Source organism: Euprymna scolopes, chromosome 45 (assembly GCF_053919585.1).
Source record: "Euprymna scolopes isolate OS-2025 chromosome 45, ASM5391958v1, whole genome shotgun sequence".
NCBI lineage: Eukaryota > Metazoa > Mollusca > Cephalopoda > Sepiida > Sepiolidae > Euprymna > Euprymna scolopes.
This window is the reverse complement of record NC_136526.1, coordinates 52,745,698-52,753,886: the sequence shown is the minus strand read 5'-3', so window position 1 is coordinate 52,753,886 and position 8,189 is coordinate 52,745,698.

The window sequence follows — 8,189 nt, the reverse complement described above, 5'->3', positions numbered from 1 at the left end:
AATGCCAATCTTTATTTTCCAAGAAATCAGCTTTGAAAACACATATGTAAAGATGCAGCTTTGTTACCGTTTTTTTTTTTATCCGTGTCTCTTGCTGAACGTCTTAAAGTAATATATCATGTAAATAAACATAAATCATTTCTTTTTTATTTAGCTTTAAAAAGTCACTAGAAAGATATCATGTCACTTACAATATTTATTTTGGGACAAGCTTTCAAAAGCATAAGTCTGATAAAGACACGATGAAATACACATTTGCAAGACTGTCTCAGTACAGCTGCGTATGGTTTAATAATATAATGAACTATGTTCTGCCTTATTAATTATTAAATATTTTAATGTCTGACTTAATGCCTCACTTTTTTTATTTTGTGTGAAGTAAATTGAGGCAAATGTGTAGTTTAGCGGTGTAAATTATTTGACAGACAAAAAAATTATAAAAGCTATTTATTTTTTATATAAAACACATTATTATACCCTAAGGCTCAAATAAAACACGAAAAGAAATTCACTTTTATTATTTTTTATCAACATTTTGTATCAGATTAAATGTTAGACAATCAAGGCCGCTATATTGTTCTTAAAATTTGGCCTTTCTAAGGTTTGACAGATTGGTCTTTTATGGTCAAATTTGGCCTTTTTTATGCTCTTTCATTACAAAAACGGCGGCCAAAACAATTCCAAGAGTATAAAAAGGCTAAATTTGTCCTTAAAAAGGACAATCTGTTAAACATTAGAAAAGCTAAATTTTAAAAGCAATATGGTGGCCTCGAGTGTCGTACATTCAGTCTAATAAGAATGATGCAAAAATAATAAAAATGAATTTAGGGTGGGGGGTTTATTTCAACCTTTGGGTCTAAGAATGTGTTTTATAAAAAAATAAATAGTTTTTATAACTTTTTGTCTGTCAAATAATTTACGCCGCTAAACTACACATTTGCCTAAATTGATTTCTGGTATCACTAAATATGTTGTTTACATGTATCAAGACAATCTGTATTTCAGGGTAAAATTTCAAAAACGTAACTAAGTGTCGCTCGACTTTTTCCGGAACATGATGTCAACCTCCGGATTATGACGAGCGTCACCGATGATCAAATCTTAACAACGATACGAAACAGAAAAGCGTATCAAAATATGATTGTAAAGACATTTATTGAAAAGTTTGCGTAAGAAAATATAATTTTAATAAAACAATTTTCGAATTAAAGCAATCCGGGTAATGCAAAAGCCCCCTCCCCATATTTATCTGAAAGTCGTCTGCTTGTTGTGATGCAGTGTTATTGGTTGATTGGCGTCTTATATCAGATTATAGCAAATCCAAGTGGTTGACGTCATGTTCGGGGCAATGTCAAGCAGACGTTTAAATACATCTCATTCAAAATCTGCACAAGTACCGATAAGTTCAATAAAGAAACGATGAAATAATTGCTATACATATCTGCAGGACGATATCTCGGTGTAGCTGTACATGGTTTAATAATGAACTGTGTTCTGCCTTATAAACTGTATTAAATATTTTAATGTCTAACTGTTGTGACTTTTTTATTTTTGTGACGTGAGTTGATTTCTATGTTCACTAAATTGTAATATTATCGTAATTTAAAACACATGTTTTTCTTTGAACGGATGGTTTGACCTACACTGAGTTCCTACTGGGTTGTAGGATAATTAAATTCACTAGGATTGTCCGTAAAATGAAAACAAAAAGAGAAGGATGAGTGGTCTCAGCAATGACAACAAGTACAGGTTCTGACACATAGAAGTATCGAGTGTGAGCTACCTTTCATTGAGCTGTCAGTTTCTGCTGGGGAACAGCGAATATATGATGCAACACACTGTAGTAATGAATTAGGAGTGTCAGAAATCGCCATTTTTAATGCGTGATAAAAACTTGAATAATTAAACTCACTATCTTTCGAAGCTTATAACTACTTGAAAAATGTAATTCAAATCCTAGTTTTTTTTTTCAAGAAAAGGAGCAAAGACCAAATTTTAAAATAATAACAGGTTCAATAGCAAAATATGCAATATTTGTTTTTTTTTTTAAATCGGTTTTCATTAAAAAGATTTCAAGAAAATCAAATTTTAAAAGAATTTTAACTTAGTTCAAATATTATATATATATATATATATATATATATATATATATATATATATATATATATATATATAATTGCATGGGGCTCTAAAGTTCACTATGGAAAGTGAGAAGGACAACTCGCTTCCCTTTTAGGATGTTCTTGTCGAACGTTCAAGGGGGAGGGCTTTCTCACTACAATTTATAGAAAGCCGACATTTACTGGCCTATATGTGAACTGGTTGTCTTTTGTACCAAAATCACGTAAAGTCGGCTTAATTAATACTTTGGTACATAGAGCCCTTATGATTTGTTCGCCTAACAGATTAGATGCCGAACTTGATAAGATCAGGGAAATATTCATCAATAATGGTTATCCTGTTGACCTTATTGATGACTGTATTTTCAAAAAGGTTGCGGATTTTAAATCCCCTAAAAAGTTTGGACGTTTGAAATGCCCGGTTTATTTAAAATTACCATGGATTGGGGAAAAGAGTAACAGACTTTCCAAACAGATTCACAAAAGTATTTACGACTGCTATTATTCTGTGTCCTTGCGTTTGGTATGTACTATGAGACCGGCTTTTCCTTCTTTTCGCAAGGATAGTTTACCTTACATCCAAAATAGCAATATTGTATATTAATTCAAATGCCAGTGCGATGCTGGTTATGTTGGGCGAACATCCTTGCATCTTTTGACTCGTATAAACCAGCATGTTCCATCGAAGATCAGACAAGGGAGGATGGAGTCTGGTAGTCTCCCTCCTTCTGCAGCTTTCGACTCTGCTATCGGCCAGCATTTGGTTGACAGTGCGTGCTGTGCCGATAGATATAAAATAGAATGGTTCAAGGTGCTACATAGAGCGGACTCCAGAACCCATTTAAAGATTTTGGAGTCTGTCTCTATTGCGGTGCATCAACCTTCTTTGTGCCGGCAAAAGGAAACATCAAATGCATTGTTTCTCTTTGGGGAACTTTGATTTTTTTCTCACGCTTTTTTTTCTTCTCCTCATTGTGCCAATATTTAATCGTTTTTAAGCGTTAATAAACTTATTTTAGTGTCCCCGTACTTTTGGCACATTCAATAGTTCCCCTTTTAGAAGTCTTTATTTTCGACAAAATATTATTTTTTACGCTATTGATTTTTTCCTGATGAGATAATAGCCAAAAGAGTTCTTGAGAAACCGCCGCCTACTTTAGTTAAAATTGTATATATATATATATATATATATATATAAATTCCAAAAAATCACTTACCTATAAAAAAACAACTATTCAATGAGTACTTCCATTCTTCATTGTTAAGAATTTATCCATATTTATATTTTATATTCCATGTCCCTTTTAAATAAAATGCTTTTTAAGCAAGGATTAAAAAATACCGCGGTTTCACAACTGAAATAAGGGAGACAAACGTTTCCGTTTATTCGAGGTGAGAACTTCAGTGGTCTTAAGCGCCAGAATTAATCTCCCTTTCTATTGCTGGCTGTAAACGAAAGTTACCCATAATGGGCCATCGTAACTTGAAAATGATCACATTTTACTTATCAGTTTTTGCCGTTAAAAAAATTCCACTCGACCGATTTTCCGTTTTTTTATATTCTCTTAAAGAAATACATGAGTATTTGATTTAATATATTTTATTTCTTCTTTATTTTTTTTTTTTTAATCTAAAAAAAAACATTGAATGAAGCAGAAAAATTATTGTAGGTATTCAATCTTTTCAGGACAAAATTTAAAAATGTGAGGTTTTACTTAAAAAAAATCAACATGTTAAAAAAAAAAGGTTTTAAACTTTTGACTTTACAGGCAAATTTGCACAAAACTATTCTTTTTTGTTTTAAATTAGATTATTTTATTTATTGATCTTTTATCTTCAATTTGTGATATATAAATCTGAGCTGGGAAAATTAATTATTTGCATTTTTATAGACATTTCAAAATGGGGGGGGTGAATTAAAAAAAACGTTTGTCTGTAATATTATATTCGATATATTGGAAAGAGCATAAAATTTCACATTAAACTTGCAAATATTGTAAAATTTGAACCAACAGAAAAATTTTTTATAGATAAATAGCTCCGAAATTGAAAAAATTGAAAAACGTAACTTGTAAAATTCAATTCATTTTATTACGTAAAAAAAGTGGCTGCATGAGCGCGCACAGGCACTTTGTAAACACTGTTTTTTTTTTGTTGTTTTTTTTTTAAATAAAAAATAATATCTCTATTATTTTTCCAAAAAACTTTAATAGTTTATTTTGGAAGTATATTCTATAAAGAAATTAAACAAACCACTTTAAAAAGAGAAATTTGGTATATTTTATTCGCAGTTTTGTGTTAAGGGTCAAAAATTTTCAAAAAATTCTGACACACCTAGTGATGAATTTATATTCTGATGATCGTTTGAATTGTTCATTAGAAAGAAGAAACACAGATAAAACAATTAACAAAACCACATATACATTTAAAGTTCTGAATTTTTTAGATGAGGGCTGATTGTTTATATTATATGTATTCATCGGACTATTGTTCTCATCTTGAGTGCAAGCATTGTACATTATCATTAGTGCAAGCATTGTACATTATCATTAGTGCAAGCATTGTACATTATCATTAGTGCAAGCATTGTACATTATCATTAGTGCAAGCATTGTACACTCTAAAAATTTCAGTAATGGAAGGAAGATAATCCTGCTGTCGTTATTTATTAGAGTTGCCTGCCCTTCGTCATTCAATTTTTACTCAAAAATTCGAAACAATGACCATAAAATATAGACTAACTCACAGAAATGCGAAAATATCTGCGAAGCTAGTAACTTTTCTTCTTTTCTTTTCCAAACAATAACGGACATGCCTGATGAAGGTCGAAGGACAATCTGACGAAAACATTGCACAAATAACACTCAAGATACGAGCAATAGTCCGATCAATACAAGTAATAGAAACATATACATTTATTTCATTTATTTTTAACTAGGAGACCTGTGGAAATTCCACAGGAGACTTATTCATATGTAATATATACTGACGTTGTCATTCTGCAGATGCTCAGCGTAAATGGAGGTGCTCTTATATTATTGTACCTATTTACAATGGCTCCCCACGGGACAGAGTTAGACACGAGGGTCGTTTTTTAACGTGGAGAAAAGGTACAAAAATTAAAATTGTCTCAGTCGTGAAGGATTTCTCCTCCACCGAAAGAGAACAAGAAAATGAAGTGCAGCATCTGAAGAACAGATGGTATTTATTTGCTCCCCCACCGAGCAAATTAGGCACAAGGCCGATTTTTAATGTGAGGAGTGAAGAGAGGGGGAAGGGAAAAAGGGGACCAGCTCCCGAGAGGTGAGAAATGGGAGCTGGTTAAAGGTCAGGCATGTGGGGTTGCCCCCACATCTGGTCTTTGCTAGTCATAGCTAGTCATAGCTTGCAGCATCTGCCGGAACAGATGGTATTTATTTGCTCCCCCACCGAGCAAATTAGGCACAAGGCCGATTTTTAATGTGAGGAGTGAAGAGAGGGGGAAGGGAAAAAGGGGACCAGCTCCCGAGAGGTGGGAAATGGGAGCTGGTTAAAGGTCAGGCATGTGGGGTTGCCCCCACATCTGGTCTTTGCTAGTCATAGCTAGTCATAGCTTGCAGCATCTGCCGGAACAGATGGTATTTATTTGCTCCCCCACCGAGCAAATTAGGCACAAGGCCGATTTTTAATGTGAGGAGTGAAGGGAGGGGGAAGGGAAAAAGGGGACCAGCTCCCGAGAGGTGGGAAATGGGAGCTGGTTAATGGTCAGGCATGTGGGGTTGCCCCCACATCTGGTCTTTGCTAGTCATAGCTAGTCCTAGCTAGTCATGGCTTGCAGTATCTGCCGGAACAGATGGTATTTATTTGCTCCCCCACTGAGCAAATTAGGCACAAGGCCGTTTTTAATGTGAGGTAAAAACCAGCTCCCCTAAAAGTAGGCAAAAAGGGGGCACTCTGGTTACCAAAAATAATAATTGTCCCAGTATAGAGGGTTTCCCCTCCATTGACTGGTACAAATTATCTTAAGTGCAGCATCTGCCGGAACAGATGGTATTTATTTGCTCCCCCACTGAGCAAATTAGGCACAAGGCCGTTTTTAATGTGAGGTAAAAACCAGCTCCCCTAAAAAAAGGGGGCACTCTGGTTACCAAAAATAATAATTGTCCCAGTATAGAGGGTTTCCCCTCCATTGACTGGTACAAATTATCTTAAGTGCAGTATCTGCCGGAACAGATGGTATTTATTTGCTCCCCCACCGAGCAAATTAGGCACAAGGCCGATTTTTAATGTGAGGAGTGAAGGGAGGGGGAAGGGGGAAAGGGGACCAGCTCCCGAGAGGTGGGAAATGGGAGCTGGTTAAAGGTCAGACATGTGGGGTTGCCCCCACATCTGGTCTTTGCTAGTCATAGCTTGCAGTATCTGCCGGAACAGATACTACACTTTGATCTTGACCAAAAAGCTCTTATATTATTGTAGCTCTTTCCTTAAAACTGCAAAAGTATTTATCTAAGCTAGCAAGGACGCCCGGTATAGCCCGGTTGTAAAGTACGCTTAAATATGATATTTTAATTCTTGTAGATTTCGTATATATTATTATAGAGTTAATGTTCTATCGATTTTTATATTTTATAAAGTTGTGATTTCAAAAGTAAAAACAAAATATCCATATGACTTGGGGGCATCAGCTTTAATCGAAACCAAAACCAAAACTTATGAAATATATAGATATAGATGTATAGATATACAACTATAATCGAAACTGAAACTAAAAAATGATAAAAATTTTTATTAAAAAAAAATAATAGATTACTGGAGTGCCATAGCTATAATCGAAACTGAAACCAAAACTTATGAAGAATTCTTGGTAAAATTATTTTGTATAAGAAATGGAAATCCATCTATAATATAAATCCCACTTGTCTGTTTAAATGTATGTATGTATGTATGCATGCATGTGTGCCTAAAACTTTCGGTAAAATCCATTGAAAGCGGTCGGTGGTTCTATGAGAAAATAAAGCTGTGTAGACATTATAAATGTTTCTTTTCTGTGTCTTATGTTATACATTAGTACATTAGGGATCATTTCGAGTTAAAAGTTTATTTACTGCACTCATCTGGACTAGAGAAAATCATGATTTAAATGTGTATGTCTCGTGTAAATAACTAACGATAATTCTCTGATATGGCCGACCAGACGGGTGATCAAAAAGTCAGATCGAGCGTCGCGTACCGGAAAACGAAATGAGACTAACGAAATGAGACCTCATTTGATCTCATTTCGTTTTCCGGTACGCTCGATCTGACTTTTTGATCACCCGTCTGGTCGGCCATATCAGAGAATTATCGTTAGTTATTTAGACGAGACATACACATTTAAATCATGATTTTCTCTAGTCCAGATGAGTGCAGTAAATATACTTTTAACTCGAAATGACCCCTAATGTACTAATGTATAACGTAAGACACAGAAAAGAAACATTTATAATGCGTACACAGCTTTATTTTCTCATAGAACCACCGACCGCTTTCAATGGATTTTACCAAACTTCCAACAGTGGCGATGGATTTTCACAAGATCGGTATCATTTTGAAGCTCGACCCTTTAGATGACAAATATCGAAAATTGGCCGAAAACATCAATTCCTTCACCCTCAACTGGGCACTTTTCTATAGGGATGGTCATTTTTTTTTCGCTGACATTTTTTGCAAGTCATTCAACTCTTGATGTCGCATAAAAGGAGTTATTTCATCTGCCCGTGACGTCACAACCACGGTAGGCACATTGGTAAGACTATTTGTCTTTTTTTTTTTTTCTAACCTTTTTTTTTCTCTGGCGCGTTTGAGCCTGCTTATTACAATTTTTTTTTTTTTTTTTTTTTTTTGCACTCGCAATTTTCCTTTCTTTTACTTTTTTTTTTTCTCAACCAACACTCTTACACATACACCTCCACAGTCGTTTCCGCCTTCACGTCACGGGTTCCGTCCTGCCTGCCTACCACAACTTTTTTTTTCTCAACACACGCCTCCAAACACCCGGGAAATGCCGGACACCCAGGCTAGTGACAATTAAACCACAGTTACTCAGATGTA